The sequence below is a fragment of the Mus musculus genome, chromosome 17 (assembly GCF_000001635.26).
Source record: "Mus musculus strain C57BL/6J chromosome 17, GRCm38.p6 C57BL/6J".
NCBI lineage: Eukaryota > Metazoa > Chordata > Mammalia > Rodentia > Muridae > Mus > Mus musculus.
In genome coordinates this window covers 68,589,248-68,610,168 of record NC_000083.6, presented here as the reverse complement: position 1 = coordinate 68,610,168, position 20,921 = coordinate 68,589,248, and the positions used below count along the sequence as shown (strand labels likewise).

The 20,921-nt window shown below is 41.5% G+C and overlaps 1 protein-coding gene across 8 annotated transcripts in view; it reads right to left on the bottom strand.

Annotated features, from left to right (window-relative positions):
* Positions 1-20,921, bottom strand: part of L3mbtl4 (L3MBTL4 histone methyl-lysine binding protein) — a 511,181-nt gene that overhangs the window by 173,910 nt on the left and 316,350 nt on the right. The gene's annotated exons all lie outside the window — the stretch shown is intronic.

Here is a 20,921-nt window from a genome sequence, read left to right as displayed (position 1 = left end):
TTTATACTATATAGTATATATTATATAATGTATATAGTTTTTATTATATAGCATGTGTTATATTGTATGATATATATAATATATTGTATATAGATGTATAATATATAATGTATAACATATTTATAATATATGCTATGTAGTATATATAATGTACAATTATATGATATATATGCATATATATGTATATGTACACACATGCATGCATATATATATATGATAAATATCCAAACTACATATTCCAGATGAAGGCAGGTAAATCTGGAAAGAATAATACAATGTGGAGTTTGTTCTCCCTGAAGGAACAGCTGCACCTCTTCCTTTGGAAAGCTCAGTCTTTCCTTTTTGCCTTTTTCTAACAGTGCATTTGGTTGGATTCAGATACCAGAGTGATTTCACCCCTTCAAGTTCTGGAACCCCGGAATTCTTCTGTATTGCACTAAGATGCTTATTCTCCACTCACATTCTGAAGAGGCATGAAAGCCGCCTTCTCTCTCCTTTTTCTTTTCTTTCTTTTCTTTTCTTTTCTTTTCTTTTCTTTTCTTTTTTTTTTCTTTGCAAGGAGTTATTGGAATCAATTTATTTCTTATTTGTGAAGACACTGTTCTGGGATTGAACCAATTTAACCTTTTAAAGTTCTCTGACTGAAAAATTTACATTCTTTCAGAAATGCAAGCTAGGCATGGGGGAAGCAGATAAACAAATGCAACTTCTCTGAAATGTAATTTTCTGTTCGAGAACAAGAATTTACTATGATATTGTATCATCTGAGCAACTTTTAAGAGTGGTAATTTCATATCACGTGACAATAAGATGGATATTTCTCAGAACTTATGTAGATACTTTTGTTATATTTACCCATGTATTTGATGGTCTATTGAAAATAAGATAATTATCATCCTGAGTGAGGTAACACACACACACACACACACACACACACACACACACACACACAGATGGTATGCACTCACTGATAAGTAGATATTAGGCAAAAAGCTCAGAATACACATGATGCATCTCACAGGCCATATGAAGCTCAAGAAGAAGGAAGACCAAAGTGTGCTTCAGTGCTTCTTAGAAGGGGGAATAAAATACTCATAGGAGGTAGAGGGTGGTAGAGACTTGGGAGGAAGAGGGGGGGAAGGAGGGCAGGATCAGGTATGGGAGGAGACAGGGATGATATACAGAGGGTCAGGAAATTCAAGAGTGGTATGTAGCAATGGGGGATGGGGAACTGGGATCGCCACCAGAAAGTCCCAGATGCCCAGAAAGCAAGGGGCTCCCAGGACCCAGTGGAATGAGATTAGCTGAAATGCCCAACAAAGGGGAGGGAGAACCTCTAGAGACCATATTCAGAGGCTAGGCAAGGTTCCCATTTGGGGGTGGGTGGGGCCACCCACTTGTATCCAAAATTTTAACCCAGAATTGCTCCTGTCTAGAGGAAATATGGGAACAAAGTGTGGAGCAGAGACTGAAGGAAAGGCCATCCATAGACTGCTTTACCTGTAGATCCATCCCATATACAGACACCAAACCCAGACACTATTGCTGATGCTAAGAAGTACTTGCTGACAGGAGCCTGTTATAGCTGTCTCCTGAGAGACTCTGCTAGAGCCTGACAAATACAGATGCAGATGCTTGCAGCCAAACATTGGACTGAGTGTGGGGACCCCAATGGGGGAGTTAGGGAAAGGACCAAAGGAGCTGAAGGAGATTGCAACCCCATAAGAAGAACAAGAATATCAACCAATGAGACCCCCCCCCCCACCAGAGCTTCCAGGGACTAAACCACCAACCAAAGAGTACACATGGAGGGACCCATGGCTTCAGATGTATATGTAGCAAAATATGGCCTTATCCAGCATCAATGGGAGGAGAGACCCTTGGTCCTGTGAAGGCTCAATGCCCCAGTATAGGGGAATGCCAGGGCTGTGAGGTGGGAGAGGGTGGGAAGGTAGGGGAGCCCCCTCATAAAAAAGCAGGGGGGTGGGATAAGATAGGGGGTTTGCAGAGAGGAAACCAGCAAAGAGGATAACATTTGAAATGTAAATAAATAAAATATCCAATAAAAAAGTTTTGTTTTCCAGAAGAAACATGGAGGCAGAAATTACGCTCTCTCCCTTTTCTTAATTTAATTTATTTTACTTTTTTGAGAGTGTCATGCATGAGTACTTATTAACCTAAGTTTCCAGCCCTCCCTTTCCTACCTCCAGTTTCTCCCAGGCACAGGTTCCATTCGGATACAACCCCACTGGAATGCGCTGTCCAGTGCTGAAATGGATCCCTCAGGGGAGTAGTAGCTAGCAAGTGAGCGCAGAGCTGATTCTATCTCACATATACAAGGGGCAACAGTTAGATGTTCAGAAATGTTGCTTTGGTTGTGTTGCAAAGGGCGGGCTGCTTCTGCAGTGTGTGTGAAGGGCTGTGAGAGCATGTCTGGTGACGGAGGACACTGAGCATTGTGGGAAGCAATGACTTCTCAGTCTGTGTGTGGATGGGGCACAATAGCCTTATAAGTCACTTTAATATTTTAAGGAACAATACAGAGCCACCATGATGTACTTGAAGCAATATTGGGACTGTTGCACTCACACTTGGCTGTGAGAAAAAAAAAACAAAAAACAAAAACAACCAGGGGATACGAGGTAAGACACGAGAAAGGATCGAGTAAAAGAACGGTGGTGACTACAAAGGTAGACAGACAAAGCTGAGACAGAATCTTAGAAACAGAGTCTGCTGAAGAGATTGAATGTATATTCCAGGTAAGGAGGAAGGAGGGGTTAAAGATAATCTGAGATTGAATGTCTATTCAGGTAAGGAGGAAGGAGGGGTTAAAGATAATCTGTCATTTCCAAGTGGACTACACCACCCAATGAAACTTGGAGGAGGGGTGAGATCAGTTTTGAGCATAATAAGATAAGCAATCATCCATAGGGGACCTTGTGGGCAGTTAGATGCATGGTTCTACTCAGGAGACATAAAGGCTGGGAGTGCTACCAGAAGACATGAGCATTTACATGTATTGGCAGCCATGGCAACAAGTGAAAAGGAAGTATCCACAGGAGGAATTGTGGGTGAGCTCAAGAGAAGTGGTGTTCAGTCCCCTTTGCACATCAGAATCAACAGAAAATTTTGTAATTCCCATGCATGCCCCAGCCTCACCCTGGGGGCAGCTCAGGCCAAGGAATTTCTTTGGGGGTCCAATTAAAACCAGAATGAAAAAAACTGAGGGGGCAGAGTAAGAGGTTAAGTCCCAGAGAGACTCTAAGAAAAGTAATTGCTGCAGAGGCCTGTGAGTCCATCACAAGGGGTGGGGGGATAGAAGGGCAAGTAGGATAAAGTCAAGGAGAGGGAGTCCAGAAAGGTCACTGGCTTGATACTAAAGGGCAACTGACATCAACAGTGCTGCAGAAAATGGTCAGAGTCCTGTGACAAGTGACTGGGTGCTGAGGAGCTGAGCAGGGCAAGTGGAGGCCACATCTCAGCACATCTGTGATGTGAAGGCAGGTGAAGGACACAGAGAAGTTACAGAATAGTGTGTGAGGGAGGGAAAAAATAGTTGTTTTAACTCGAAAGGTAGGTTTGTGAAAGCTTATGGTTGGTGTGGGCACACCATATAAAATCCAGCGTGGCGCTTGTTTATTTTGTTTATGAAAAATTAGAAACCAATACGATTGTAACCATCAACAGCAAAAATGCCAGCTTTGCAAAAATCCTCTGTGTGCTCTCCAACACAGTATCTTCCCTTGCTTCCATTTGTAATTTTTATCATCTCCACGTCACCATGCAGAGGCAACACTACTTAGTCAGGCCTTTCTTGAGGATGCCTTCTTTGTGAATCTATGGTTGCTGATCCATGCATGTTACAATCCTGAGTTTCAGTTTATGAATTTCACTGTTGTATGACTTTCCTCTGGGTAAATATACTTAGAGATTCTTAGATCCTGTATGAAAGACACAGAAACAGGAAGAGAGACGGGAACCTTAAGATGGATGAATTTAGCCAGGTAGCCATGGCACAGGCCTTTAATCTTGGCAGTTGGGTGGCAGAGGGAGGCGAATCTCTGAGTTTGAGGCCAGCCAGCTCTACAGAGTGAATTGCAGGATAGTCAGGACTATGCAGAGAAACCCTTCCTCAAAGACCAAATACACACAACAACAAGAAAGATGAGTGTGTTTACAGGAAACGGGAAGACAGGGGCAAAGGTGCCAACCGTGAAGAAGAGTGCTGTTTGTTCTTCCCAGGGAAGGATCCCTGACTGTATGGTGGCATTTTCAGTAAAGTAGGCACTGCATTTAGATTGGAGAAGAACAGTGGACAAAGGAAAGTGAGCCCCAGGAAGACAACACATAGGTATTTGATGAAGAAATACTCCTGAAAAGAAAAGTTAAATGATTCAGAAAGTGTGAGAGAGGACTCGGATCCTGATGGCAGTGCATGAGGTTGGCCATGTCCGTTGGCAGCTGTGAGTATTCTCAGCTTTCATAGCTGTGGGAAGATGCTGTCTGTGTGTGATGGGGGAAAAAAAGAAAACAGTGGTATAAGGAGATTCAGCCCACCTGTATTCTCAGCTACTCACTCATCAAGAGCTCATCAGCCTCATCTCAGCTTCCTGTCTGTAAAAGGGAGGCGGGGTGCACTGTAAAATGGCTGTAACAAGCAAGCACAGTGGGGTATTTCAAAATCTTATTACAAGAGAAACTCCGTATTTGAAATGTTATTGTGGGGAACCGCCTTGCTCAGTAGAGTATTAGCAACAAGGGCTGAGGATGTATTCTCCTAGCATGAGTGAAGCCTTGAGTTCACACCACAGGACTGCTAACCAGCAACCAACCAACCAATCTGGATGTGATGGGACACACCCATAATACCAGCACCATGGGGACAGAGGCCAGGGCTGACAGAAAGCTCCATTCAGGGATACCTGGTAAGATTTTGTGGCTAGCAAACAAACAAAATACCCTAAATAGCACCAGATGCTTTTTTATGTTTGTATCTGAGTTTAGCAAAACATGCTAAATGAACCCAGAGAAGGGAAGTTTAAAACTATGTCCTGACGCCAGAAGAAAGCAAAGTGAGCCCCTGCTTCTCCAGCTTGTCTGAAAACTGCTGGAGTCAGCTTGGAGCATGTGGGCCTGTGATGCAGGAGGCATTGTGGCTTAACAAGTTGATGCACACTCTCAAATTCTGGACAAGAAAGAGGTGAAGGTCCACACCAGAACAGGCTGGGAAGACTCAGGCACATAGGAAAGAGGCCCTTGTCACACTGGAGCTCTATCTAGCTCTCTGACTATACTCATCTTCCATTAGCATTGCCCAACTCCAGTCTTCAGATATTTAGAATTACATGCACACACAGGCACATACATGCACACACATGCACACACATGCACACACATGCACTAGATCATTGGCTATGAGTCTCTGCTGTCCTCTTCTGTTGGACTATAAGTCTGGTATTTATTCATCCTTCAGATCTGAAACAGGTATCATGGGGAGCTATCTTCCTCATGTGGTTCCAGAAACTTACATGACCACCCATGACTTACCAGCCATACTTCTCAGCCTAAGTACTTAGCACTGTAACTACCATTCACCTTCCTCCCCAACTTCAAGGTTCTAAAAAAAAAATCACACTTTACACAGAATAATTTTGGCTGTGTAAAGTGTGGACCCTACTTTTTTGTTGTTGTTGTTCAACCAAAGATGGACTCTATGGAGTTGGAAAGAAACATAAACCATTTCTAGGTGAAATAATTTTGTTTGAAGACTTCAACAGCTATGCAGATTTCTATTTTCGTATCTGAAGTATGTACTAATTATTATTCTACTTACAAGAAACCTCTGAAATATAACATGGCAGTTTCACTGACAGAGTACTTGCTTCTGTGAGTTTTGTGTTCAATACTTGGTAGTCACACAAGAAGTGACGGGTGGAATGGACACCGGGGTGCTTCATTCTTTTAAGGATGAGCAATTTGTCGGCATGTGTTATGGAAACCTCTTCCATCACTTGGCATAAATGTCTACTCTAGATTCCAGTGACATTTAGATTTACCCAGAACTTCCTCAGGAACTTGGCAGTTTGTTCTGCTATCAGAACAACATCCCTCCCTTCTAGGGATTCCATTTGTGAAGCTGATCTCTCTACCTCTGTTAGAGAGGAACCTGTTGCCTATCCCTAAGATTTCACCAACTACCTAGCAAGAACTATATGAGACCATACACCAATAAAGGCAAGGGGAACAAGGCTGGGTAGGTGTTTTTACATCAGCTGACTTGATGTTTTACAAATACAATAACTGGGATTCAGTGATGAATCCTCAATGCTTATATCTTTGAACAGACATGAAGCACTACCATCAAAAGGAACCCTATAAATGACCAGCTCGCACATGTCATGCCAGTGTGACCCAAACTCAGACTGTCCTAGAGATCCATCTGCTACTTGGAAGACATGGTTCCCGGTTCTGCCTGAAAAACTCTTTTAGTGTTTGTGAATTAGCAGTGGAGAATTCTTAGATAACTGAGTGGGTGTAATAGTGTGAGGGAGAAACAGGGTGTTTGGCTTCAATATATGTGGATCCTGTTCAGGAAATACCGAAAATAGTGATGTACGGTCTCGTATTCTTTGGAAGATTTTATTCTACAGTTTATAATTTTGTCTAAATACCACATGAAACCAGGCCAAGGTGTCTCACTTTGCATAGGACTCCAGGCCTTTCCTGGGTATAGGAGAGTGGTGTGTCTCATGATTAACTGTAAGGGATTTTCTTGATATGACTAATAAGCCTCTGCAAAACCTGGTGTCTCACAGAGGAAAGAGAATCCTCTCATTCCACCCCAGAGCAGAGCATAAAAGCAGCAGAAACAGGCAAACATTTGGGTAATGTTTTCCAGGACACAAAACAGAAATGCAAGGCCTTCTAATTCCTAATGAAGAGAAAGTTAAACATTTTAATCTGCTGTGACAGCCCATTTTTAATCCATAACAAGAGATAAGCAAAGGAGATTACACCTAAAGTGAATACTGTGGACTATGAAACTAATGAAGGTTTAAAATAATACAAAGTCCCAACTTTACCAAACAGTGCTAAGTCGAGCCTTACCAGGGAATCCTGGGAGCTGGCTACTAGCCTCCTGACTGAGTCCAGATGCTCAGGGCTGGAGTGGAGTCACTAATCTGTTCCTCTGGGTTGGCATAGGACTGCTATCTCATGGCCACAGACTAGACGCTTCCTTTTACCCTGGCTACTGCTAACCCACGTAGCAGATGGCTTCCATGTCTGCCAGCACAGTTGGTAGTCTTATCGAAATTTTTCTGTTAGTTTCTAAGGCTATTCTGATATTCATGGGGTAATACAATCATATGTAGATGATTTTTATTAAGTAAACCTCACACACACACACACACACACATACACACACACACACACACACACACACTGCACATATAAGACATTGGTTCTGTAAGGTGAACCCTTGCTACAGACACCACACCAGGACTAAGACCATGACCGAAGAAACCCTGCATCTTTTATAGTTGCTCCAAGAGATGCCCACAGTCCTGAATTTCAATACAGCAGATCATTTGGCCCAGTTTGTATTGTTGGGGGACACAAAGATCCTTGTGCCCATAGATAACTAGAGGAATCAGGAATGTTAAACACACAGGGGACTCTTCTCAGTGGACAAGAGAAAATGCCTGTTTCCCTGCCCAGAAGGCTGGGAGTGAATTTTGCTAGTATCTGTGGCGGCAGATACTAAGATCTTTCAGAATGATTATCTCAGACTCTTCCATCCCTAGACCATTATCCATCCTTAGGGAAGATGTCACATGTACATGTACATGGATGGCTGGTGTCTTCGCTATTTGGTCAGAGACCACATTAAATTCTAGGCCTTTTAGCTATAGATCCCACCTTCATGGTCACATGGTCACATGTATATTATAAAAGAGCTTTTTTTGTAGTTAAACCTTATGCTTTACTGTGTACCTGGAATTGGACTGATTGTTTCCCAAATTGTTTTAAATATGGTGACAATGAAACACCTGGGATTAGACACCCCAGGTCTGATCCCGGTTGATGGACATAATCTGCACCAGGTTTTCAGTCCCATCTCTCCCATAGTTTGCTTCCCTGTCTGACACCTGCAGGAACCTTGTATTAAATAAGTTAGTTACTATTTGTTATCTTTAATTGTTCTCTTCCAATCAGCAAATCAACATTGTGTCTGTGAGTTTCATTGGTTTGTGTGCTTAATCTGTTACTTCTCATTGCCACCTGGCGCCCTACTCTGTGAACAGACTCACATCAGGTGGGCAAGTAGTGCTACTATGTTTAGCATTGTTACATTCCAGCATGTCACAGTTTCTTTTTCTGGGGTGTGATAGAATACCCTAACAAAAGCTACTTAAGGGAGAAAGGTTTATTTTGGCTTTATAGTTCTAAGAGATACAATAAATGGTAACATGGAGAGCAAGACAATAGCCAGAGAAGGGATGGAAGCTGGTGAAGGAGGTTGGGTAGTCACATTTTATCCATATTCCAGAAGCAAAATGTGAATAAGTAGTGGCGACAAGCCATAAATTCTTAAGGTCTGCTCCAGGGAATCATGTCTCCATTGATGTTCCTCACTTAAAGCTTCCACAACCTTCCCAGTGTCACCTCCTGGGAATCAAGTGTTCAAACAATGGGAAGAAGGAATGGAAAGTTATGGTTTAAAATGTTTGGGTGTCAAATAGACAAGGACTGAAGCTGCAATGGCTACTGTTAATTGTCAACTTGAAGGAAACTTTGTGGACAACAGACCTCTAGGCTAGCCTGTGAGAGACTTCCTTGTCTGTAGTAATTGGTGTAGAAACCGACCTACAACCTACTATCTATTAACTGAGATAGGGATACCAACCTACTGTGGTGGTACCACTTCCTGGCTAAGATCCTGTGCTCTATAAATAGGGAAAGGGAACTGAGTATCAGCACACATTTCATTCCTCAATGCTTCTTGACAAGACGTCTTGTGAACAGACATTTCAGTACCCGTCTCCCCAATTTCTCTGTGATATGACCCTTTAGCAGCTAGCCATAAAAGGCCCTTGCTCCCTTACATCGATTCTGTCATGTTATCTTTATCATAGATACAACAAGAGGAAAGCAAGAAATGATCCACATATTTTAGTCAAATTAATGCATACATTTCTAGTGGGCAGATAGCCAGGAATGGAATTGTTCTATTTTTTTAAAAAAAGTCTTTATTCCAAAAGTGGTGTTAATACGGTTTATAAAATATGTCTAAGTTCAGGGCTTCAATTATATGCAGAATTATTTATTGTCCACTCATGCTTGAACCTTCTGGAGGATGTATTATTATAACCAAGGTCAACACCATGGTGTCTCTGCTAGTTAGCAGGAAGATCATTTACAGATGCATGGCACATTATTTCAGATTATTGCTTTGGCATTATTTACTATAGATTAATGCAGACCAAGTCACCCTCAACCTTGCCCACTGTTAACTCTGAAAGAATTTGGAAAGTTCAGCAATAACAGCTATCCCTCATAAATAGGCAAGGCACCTCTCCCATCTGTCTCCACATACAGATAGGAAATGAATATTAAATCTGACATGTTCAAACCCTGAAATATAATAACTGAAACTGGCAGTGATGCTATAATTATTGTATAATCAAGACAAAGGGATAATTAAACTCGTCGTACCTGGCTTAATATTTTCATAACTAAAGCTTTTATTTCCAATTTCTGATTTATAAGTTTTATAATGAAGTATCATGTTTCATAACAGCTTGACCTGCCAAAATGGAGGCAGGCATTCAAGTAGCTTAGAGTCATCACTTTCTACAACATGTTTAAGTAACAACTGTAACTGAAAGTAATCCTGGAGAACATGTCACACAGGCCTTGTTTCAAGTGGAAGCTTTTTGCAGGGTCTTCCTTAATAGTTCTGGTGGCTTGACTGAGAATGACCTCCAGAGGCTCATATATTTGAATGATTGATCACCAGTTGGTGGCACTTTTGGGGAAGGATTAAGAGGTGTGTCACTGCGGATGGCATTGTGGTTTCAAAAACCCAAGTCATTCCCAATTAACTCTCTGTCTCCTGGTTGCTACCTCAACATATAAGCTCTCAGCAACATGGCTGCCTACCTGCTGCCATGTTCACCACCTTGATGGTCATGGACTCGTGCTCTGAAACTGTAGGCAAACCTCAATTCAATGCTTTCTTTTAGAAGTTGCCCAGATCATGGTGTCTCTTCACAGCAGTAGAAAAATAATGAAGACAATAGTTGAGCATCTAGATACAGCAGGTTATGTACAGTTTACCACATGTCCTCTTTCTGACCTCAATGCTTCCTAACCTACAAATGAAAGGCATACTATCAAAAGGCACTCCAGTTCTGTGTGATTCTGAGAGCTGGAGAAAGAGTATCACATGAGCACTTAGAAGATGCTGAGTTGAAACCTCATGTCCAGTTACAAGTTATGCAAGGACAGGAAGACATAATTTGTCCAAGTTTCAGTATTTTTTTCACATTATAAGGAAAAGTAAAACCTAGAGAATAGGTTTTTCTATGGTGTTTATTTACTAAGATGATGCATTTGAAAACTTTCTGAAGGTAAATGGTAAATAAACGTTACATATTGTAATTCTTAACATTGGCTTCACAAGTGATAAAAAAAAATTAAACAAACTGTTGGTCAAATAGCACACCATTTTTTTTTTTCAGGAAACTTTCAAAACTCAGTTGTATTGACATTATCTATAATAAAGAATTCAGCCTGGCCCTAGCTACATTAACTTTTTAGATTGTAGCTATTAAACATTATTGAATGATGGTGTTTATTCCTAAAAATTAAGAAAACCGAATCTCCATGAAAATTATATTTTGGTTTACTTTCAGATGTGCTAGAAAGCAACGGACTTCCTATGATTAGGGATGTGCTGTCTTGGGTAAAGAAAAACATCAATTTCCATTTCACTAATGTAGTTGCGTGCAACTTCTCTGGAGTAAATTCGTCAATAACTCTGGCAATTTCAAGGGATAACAGGAAACTAGTGATATAATGATATATTTCTTACACCGAATTAATAATGGTAGGACTATTAATCTTGATTATAGAAACATCTTTAGAAAAAGAGATTGCTCTAGTCAATTCCTTTTGGTAGAAACCAGTCTGCTGCCTGGGACCTAACATTAGTATGATGATCCCAGCACAGGTAGTTTGCGTTTAAGCCTGTGATGAGATGCACCTGTCCATACATTATCTTCAGTTGGGAGAAGTCTTGTCTAGACAGCATGTGTCAGACCTTAGAGCACAATATTGATATGTATCTCTTAAACAACAAGATGTGACACAGTGCCTTCTTATCTGCATTTCTTTAAAATGCTAGTGGTTTTAATTATCGATGGTCAACTCTAGTCTGAAAATACTGACCAGAAATTCCTGAAAAGAATGTCTTAAGTTGAATGGTCATGCATATACTGTGATGAGATCTTGCACTGCTCTGCTTGGCCTACCTGGATCATAAACCATTCCTTGGATGAGAGTATCCTTCACTGTAAGTCATTTAGAAGGCAGCTTTAATATTGGTCCATTGCCATGGTAGCACAGGACTTGTGTTCAAAAAAGTGTTTATTGTACTTAATAATGGCCCAAAGCACAAGAGCAGTGATGTGGCCACTCCCATATTAAAAGAGAAGATTTGAAAAGTATATCCTTTAAGTTATCTACTTAGAGAAAGAAATAATAGATCATATACTGAGACTGGGATAAAGGGAGAATAAAGCTTCATGCTTAAAGCTTTGAACTATCAAAAAACAAATCCACCCTGCTCTGTCCTCCTTTCATTTGTCTGTCTTCCTATTTGTCCTTCCTTCCTTCTTTCCTTTCTTTCTTTCTTTCTTTCTCTTTCTTTCTTTCTTTCTTTCTTTCTCTCTCTCTTTTCCTTCCTTCCTTCCTTCTTCCCTCATTCCCTCCCTCCTTTCTTTCTTTCTTTCTCTCCCCCCCTCTTTTCCTTCCTTCCTTCCTTCTTTCCTCCCTCATTCTCTCCCTCCTTTCTTTCTTTCTCTCCCTCCCTCTTTTCCTTCCTTCCTTCCTTCTTTCCTCCCTCATTCCCTCCCTCCTTTCTTTCTTTCTCTCCCTCCCTCTTTTCCTTCCTTCCTTCCTTCCTTCCTCCCTCATTCCCTCCCTCCTTTCTTTCTTTCTTTCTTTCTTTCTTTCTTTCTTTCTTTCTTTCTTTCTTTCTTTCTTCCTTTCTTTCTCTCCCTCCCTCTTTTCCTTCCTTCCTTCCTTCCTTCCTTCCTTCCTTCCTTCCTTCTTTCTTTCCTCCCTCCCTCCCTCCTTACCTCTTTCCTTCCTACCATCTGTCTGTCCAACCATCTGACCATTCTTCATTCTTTTGAATCTGTGTGTACTGTCGTACATACATGGAGACTGGAGGAAAATTTGTGGGATTTGGGTTTTTTTTCCTTTAACTCAGTGAGTTCTGGAGATAAAACTCAGGTCATCAGGCTTGGTTGCAATTGCCTACCGAACACACTGAACATCTCTGTGGTCATGAGCTATCTTCCTATTGTGTCTCATACTGCAGAAATGATGCCCGAAGTGATGAAGAATTCAGTTTATTTTTAAAGCAAGGGACTGTTGTTGGAAGCCCTTACAGAACTATATTCTGATTGATGGTGGCAGGAAGTGCTGAGGCTGAAGAGCACCTGAGCAAGGTGCCCCCTCAAGTGAGCAGCACCAGCCAGTCACTGACTCAGGGATGATTATCAAGATTCAGGAATAGATTTAGACGGAGAGGCTTGTGTACTGATAAAGAAGCTGTTGGGACCTTTTCAGTAAAAACATCACTGACAGAGCTCCAGGGCCTTGTTGAAAGTCTTTAAACAACCCCCCCCCCATGGCTATGGGAGAAGAAACTACTCCACCGCAGAGAAATGAGAACTTATCTAGAGCACATCTTGTTTTACATGTGACAATGGACAAGTCCCAAAGTGATATGAATTAATCCTGGAATTAAAAGGATTAGCTAACTTGTTATTACTTACAGGATAAGCTGATCTGAAATTATACTACTTTTGAAAAAAAAAAGGATAGTTTTTATTCCAGGAACATAGATATGTTGTTAAGATTAACTAAAGTGTGAGTTCTTTTAAATCATGTTTACTGCTTACAGTGAATCATATTTGCCTTTGAAATATAATCCTAATGAGTAGATGAAAACAGATCTACTTAGTCTTGTGAACAAATAGTGAGGGAGCTGGTCAGAGTGAAGGCTGGGAAGCTTGCTGGGGTCTAATGCACTTACTCCAGGAAGAAACCCCAGAAGTGCACAAGATTCTCCAACTCCCAAGCGATTTTGAGTTGCTCCTGGGCAATGAAAACAACAAAGGCAAAGAGAGACTGAAGGACTGCGATAAAGGATCCAGTGTCACATGACGAGGATGCCAGAGGTAAGAACCCAAGAGAACACTGTAAATTGTGTGGAAAGATGTGATAGCATCTGCAGGAAGATCATGTCCTAGAGCAATCTAACAGCAGGATAACTGATGTATGCAGTCAAAACCACATGCAAACATTAGGACATAGTTAAAATCACACACACACACAAACACACACACACACACACACACACACACACACACACATTCACTCTCATACTCAAACATACTCATACACATACTCACTTGCACATATTCTCAAATACATGTGTACATACACACAGACTCATGCACAAACATATGTGTGCACACACTACCATACACACTCACATGCATGTGTACACACACTCACATGCACATACACTCACACACATGCATAAACACATATACTGACATGTACATACTCTCATACACATATACATACACTCGCATGCACATATACTCTCACACACATGCCACACATACTCACATACACATACACTCCCATACACATCCACACAAACTCACATCTACATATACTCTCGCACACATGCATATAAATGCATGCACACACAAACATACACACATACTCACATGCACATATACTTTCACACAGATGCATGCATGCATACACACACACACACACACTCACACCCCCCCACACATACACTCACATCCACAAACTCATATCTTACCCAAATGCACACACACACACATCTGTGCACATACTAATATGCATACTCACGTGCACATACACTCACATGCATGCATGTACACACAAACATACACATACACATTCACATGCACAAACACTCTCAAACAATGCACACACACACACACACTCACACACATGCACACAAGCTAGTGGAAGTGGAGAACTCTGCCCCATGTTTATAAATACTCAAACCTGAGTAGATCCCATGCAGAAAGAAATCTGAAAGATGAATGTCTAGGCTTAAATATCTATTTCCAATCAATTTCCATCACAGATGAAAGGTGTTTTCTGAGACAGAGAGATGTAATATAGGATATTCAGACACCACAGTCAGATTTCAGAAAGTCCTTGACACAGAACACAAAAGGAGTGATCAAGAGCTGAGGAGACCGTGGCTGAGAGAAAAACCCAACTCTAGGAAGATTAGACAACGTTACTTCTGCCTGCTTCTCTCTCAGAATTCTCTGTGCTTCTTACAGACAGGATGTGGGTTAAGGAGAGAGAGAAAAGAAGGGAGGAAAAGAACGAAGAATATCATGCTGTATTCAGTTAACCTTGCTGGGCAGACTCAGTTAAGAAGCAACCTCGGGGTGTTTCTGAGCCTGTGCACAGCCCTGCATTATGAGAATGCACCACACTGCCTTTTACATAGGCACCAAACGCAGCTCCTTATTAACTGAGCTGTTTCCTCACACTTGGTAAGTATTTCTGAACAGCTGGATATAAAATAAATTTGGCACTATCAATATGAGATAAGGTAGAGCTTGGAGAGGAGGACACAGGAGAAAGTCATTTCTGACTGATATAAAATCCACAACACAAAGACAGTGATTACGATACTTTACGCACCCAAACCCATAAATTGCCATTGTATGTCTGAGGAATATTTGACAACTGGAGAAAGTGTACTAAAAAAATTTTTTTAATGACAAAGCTAAAAACTAAATATTCTGTCTGATACTATTCAGACATTGGGAAAAATATCATGTGCATACATATAATGACTAGAAGCTGTCAAAAACTATCCATTTAAGGCATGTACATTGTTATTTGGGTTCTCCGAGGTTATTTCTATTTAACTAAAAATATTTATTATTTTTGTATGTGCATCACACACACAATGTGTGTGATGGGTGTGTATGCCCAAGGAGAAAAGGAGACCTTGTGGGGTCAGTTCTCTCCTTCATCTCTCTGTGTGTTCATTCCAAGGGTTGAATATGATCCTACGCAGCAAGCAGCTCTACTCATTGAATCATCTTGCCTGCTTTTTGGGGTTATTTTTAAATATTTGTTGTCCTCTCTAGAATTATTTAATTCTGCCTCTGATATAAAAATTCTAATATTAATCATCATGGACTTTAAATTTAAGCATATATACACACACATATATATATATATACATATATATATATATATACATATGTGTATATATATTCTATTTCTATCTTTTAAAAAATTCTTTGATAGTTTCATACATGTCACATGATACACTTTAGTCCCTTTTACCCCTGGTACCCAGACTCATCTTCCTCCTTCTGCAGGGAAACTTGCTCCTTCTCAACATACCCCTTTTTACTTTCATGTCTTTATTGTGTGTTTTGACCTACTGAGTTCAAATAGGATTTTGTATAGAACACTAACTAGTAGGAGGTTACGAAGCAGACCATGAACAATGTATTAGTGGGTACCCATCGTTTTCCCAGACACCATTAACTGGCCATAGTCCCTCAGGGAGGGGCGAAGTCTTAGAAGCCCTTCCCTCTTGCCCATCAGTATGAATGGGCCGGTCTTATGCAAGTCTTCTGCATTAGCCACAGGTGCAGCAAGTTCATTACTTTACTATGCTGGCTCTGTTGCCTCCACACCTCTGGCTTACCTCTTACATCTTTTCTTCCTACATTTCCATGATGTTCCCAGACCTTGGGATGATAGGTGTTTGTGTATGGTATAATTTTCCACTTAGGGCCCAGAACTCCACAGTCATTTCTGTCCTTTGACCTGTTGTGAACCTTTGCCTTAGCTACCAGCCAGGGGAATAAGGAGCATCTCCAAGCCACGATGAGAACTACACTAATCTATGGTTACTATTTTTAATTTTAAGATAGCAGGTTTCCCTTATTGATGTTTTATTTTGGTTTGGGTTCCCAAGAACATTTTAATCTCTTGAATTTATTGTAGAACACTTTTTACACAAAGATAAGCCAATGCTACGTGTGCTTCCATAACACTAAGTATGTAATTCCTGTAGCTGGAACTTCATGCAACTTGGAACGATGTGCTTAATAAAATCTTGAGAATGTGTCAGAATGCAGGGCCCTTGGATGCACTGCTCTAGCTGCTGCAGAGCTAATGTGTCAGAATGCAATACTCTTGGACACACTGCTCTGTTGCTACAGAACTAAGCACTTCCCATGCGGGTCTCATCATTAAAGAGTTGAGAACATTGAACTCCTGTTTAATTATTCCACCTTTCATGAAGTCCAACTTATAAATTAGCCTTGAAGAATCTTACAGAAATTGATAGAAGCAATATTAGGACACACAGCTGACCTTTTTGTTGTCTTATCTATGCTTTTACAAAATTGGGTAATTAATCATGTCATTCTAAGGACTGAAAGTATCCCTTAAAGTCAAGCTCTCCTTTTCATTGCCTGTCAAGGGGACATTACATTGACAAGTTTATTTTTAAATTCTACTCAGTACAATTTCACTACATGGTAATGCAGAGTCAAGGACAATGGCTGCCCAGGGACAGGAGAATCAGACAAATGTGGCTCCACAGCACTGAGTCCTTCTCTTGGCATGAGGAAGCTCTAACTGAAGGTGGCTTTGAATTAAGAAGGGCTGTGCCTGTGGACTCAAGGCTGTGCTTTGAGACTATACTTCAGTCAGCCATTGTAAGTTGTTGCAATTTACAGAGACAAATTAAATAGCAAAGATACTTTAGAAGATGTTTTCCTTTTTACCTGGAGGAGGAAAGGTCTGTCGTGGAGAATTAACATAGCTACAAAGAGGTCGGAACATAATTATAAACAATTAGGTCGGTTATGATGAGTGGTAAAAACAGGTTAGAAGGGGGACAAAAATGTGGCAAAGGGGGAAAGTAAATTTATCCATGTCCCTTTACAATAAATTCTTATTTTTCTCCTCACCAAACTGATTAGAGGGTAAAAGAGTAGAGATGTATCCAGGAAAGTCACGACAGAAGAAACATAGGAGAGAAGAAAAGTCTACAGACTGAGGAAGACAGGAGCGCGTGTTCTGGGAGTCAGGGTGCAGGGCGGAGGTCACAGGACACACTAAGAAGTGAAGGAGACTCTTAGGGGACAGGGCTGAAGTTGACATGGGGGACTCCCATAGTGGGAATGGTTAGCACCTTGTTACCCTTCCAGAGCCCAGCATAGGTAATAACACCTGTTGAGCTTTCTGAGACCCTACTTTCAGGAGTAAACACAGAGGAAGACTGTCAGGATCTGAGAAATGTGCCATATATATGATACATGGGAGAGGAAGCCAACCAACCTCTCTCTCTCTCTCTCTCTCTCTCTCTCTCTCTCTCTCTCTCTCACACACACACACACACACACACACACACACACCCTATCTACCTATCTAAAATGATCTCACCCTCAGTTTTGAGCTGACCCTCTGTCTCCATGTCAACCCCATCTTGAGGAGTTACCCTAAGGTCTAAGTGCACAAAAAACACTCAAAATCACCTCATGAATACAAAACTCCACACTTCAGAGCAATAGGTGTCACCCTGTGTTTGCTTGTACAACATGCTAGTCATGTGTGCCTTGCATGCCACACACATGCAATGGGCCAGAGGCCCCTGTGTCATAGGGCTGCCAGGTTCTCTGTGCTAAGAATGTAATTATTCCTTCCCAAGTAAATTATCTTTGTACTCTTTTATGGCAGGGTTGTAGATCAAGTCTCTGAGACTATTCTATTTATTTAGAAAGAACACAACTTCTAGTTCTTCTTGGAACTTGGCTCAAAAGTTAAGTTTTAATTTTTTAGCCCCAAGATGGCTATCTTTAAATATTTCTATGTTAACAGATACAACTAGTTCATTCGATCCAGTATGCAAATTCATTCAAATAGAATGTAAATTGTGTGATAATTGCATGCCAAAAGTCCCATTTTCTCACAGATAGGAGCCGATGCAGTTTCTTCCAAATAATGGCTTATGCATATTCTACATAAACTTCAGTCTTGAATATTGTTGTTAACCCCTTGAATATTTTAACAAAAATGAAAATAAAGCCGACTGAAATCTGTTTCTACAGGGCCTGCAGGGTCTCCCTTCATGATCTGTTAACATGGTAGAGCATTTTCATAAGTCTTCGGTGCTGACTTGATGTCAATACTCTTATCAGCTGAGCAAAATGAGACACTGACAGCTTGTTTTAAGAAGACTTTTACTTCCTTTCAAAATACCATCCCTTCAGCATGAGAACTAGAACTTCTGACACAGTGAGATAAAAGCAATACTCACTAATTATGTGCCCCTTGCAGACTCAGAGACTCTCACAGAAACAGAGGCAAACCAACCACCACTGTCCTAGCAGTAGCAGACTGGGGAGACTTCTTAGTTCCCCAGGCATGGAAGCAGGAACAGGTGATGTTTTAGACAGGCCATGGTGGTTTAAGTGAGAATGGTCCTCTCAGGTTCATGTGTCTGTATACTTGGTTGCCAGCAGGTGGAACTGTCTGGAAAAGATTAGGAGGTATGGCCTGGAGGAGGTGTGTCATTGGGGGTGGGCTTTGAGGTTTAAAAGATTGTTGTTGTTCCCAGTGTCTGTGTCTGTCTGTGTCTGTGTGTGTCTGTGTGTGTCTGTGTGTGTCTGTGTGTGTCTGTGTGTGTCTGTGTGTGTCTGTGTGTGTCTGTGTGTGTGTCTGTGTCTGTCTGTGTCTGTCTGTGTCTGTGTCTGTGTCTGTGTCTGTGTCTCTGTCTCTGTCTGTGTCTGTCTGTGTCTGTCTGTGTCTGTGTCTGTCTGTGTCTGTGTCTAGACTGTCTGTCTGTGTCTGTGTCTGTCTGTGTCTGTGTCTGTGTCTGTCTGTGTCTGTGTCTGTCTGTGTCTGTCTGTGTCTGTGTCTGTCTGTGTCTGTGTCTGTCTGTGTCTGTGTCTGTGTCTGTGTCTGTGTCTGTGTCTGTGTCTGTGTCTGTGACTGTGTCTGTGTCTGTGTCTGTGTCTGTGTCTGTGTCGCCTGTGCCTGTGCCTGTGCCTGACTGTGTCTGTGTCTGTGTCTGTGTCTGTGTCTGTGTCTGTGTCTGTGTCTGTGTCTGTGTCTGTGTCTGTGTCTGTGACGCCTGTGCCTGTGCCTGTGCCTGTGCCTGTGCCTGTGCCTGTGCCTGTGCCTGTGCCTGTGCCTGTGCCTGTGCCTGTGCCTGTGCCTGACTGTGTCTGTGTCTGTGTCTGTCTGTGTCTGTGTCTGTGTCTGTGTCTGTGTCTGTGTCTGTGTCTGTGACTGTGTCTGTGGCTGTGTCTGTGACTGTGTCTGTGTCTGTGTCTGTGTCTGTGTCTGTGTCTGTGTGTGTGTCTGTCTGTGTATGTGTCCGTGTCTGTCTCCCTCTCTCCCTCTCTCCATCTCCACCCCCCCTCTCTCTCCCCCCCTCTCTCAGCCTGTTACCTGAAATGCAAATGTGAGCTCTCACCTGTTCCTACCACCATGCTCCACCACCATGGATGCTAACCCCCTACAACTGTAAGCCCAAATTAAACACTTCCTTTTACAAGTTGCCTGGGTCATGATGTCTCACAGCAAGGAAACTGATACTTGGATGCTTGCCCTCCCTGAGTGCAGCTAGTTGGGGGTCTGCTTTTGGGTTTATTTCCTTTCTCTTTGACTATACTAATTGCCTAACAATCATTGGGAAAACATTTTAAAATGATGACTTTGGGGTTCAAAAACTAAATCTATGCCAAAAGAGAAAAGTACTTTTCTTTAGAATATATAAGGTTTTTCTTTTCTTTTCTTTTCTTTTTTTTCCTTTAAATTTGTCAAGAACAACTCAAGCTACAGTTGGCTCTGGAATATATCTGGGTGTGAATGAAGGGGATGTACAAAGACCTCACCTGATTCTTACCTTCCTTTTGATTATAGGAACAGCATTCATGATACTCCCTTTGGGTGTGAGATGGAGTATTTCTAACAGTCTTGTGCCTGGACCATGTGGCTATGTGTGTATAACTGAACAGACACCATCACACACAGAAGTGAAGACCCGTGCTCCTAACATTTAGAGTTATGCAAGGATTAGGCCACAATAACACAAAGAACATTCAAGCAAGCTCCAGACACTGGAGAGAACACAGTCCATCTCTTCAGTTAGTTACAGGTCAACTTAAATATTTTCTCAGGCTACAAAGGCAGCAAATTGACTAAATGATTAAAGCCGGGGTATGGATGTTCACTATGGCTAGAGCTTCCCACATTGCCTAAGCTCCCCACTCTCCAGTGACTGCCTTCTTATAGGCTACACAACTCCACTGGGCAGCATGGCTTCATTTATCAGTATAAAACACTGTTAGTGGAAGGAAGACTCCAGGCTTTCTGCCCCTACATAAGTTTGGATGTTTTATTTACATTATGGATTCACTGACACGCCTTGTAGCTCCTTAGTCAGCATGTAAGTGTAAAAAGTCAAATTCTGAAACTGTTTTTCTTTTCTAAAATTAAAGATAAGTTAATTACAGCTGTCCATTCTTGTCCGTTTTCATTTCCGAATCCCTGGTATTGGGAAGTTCTTGCACACC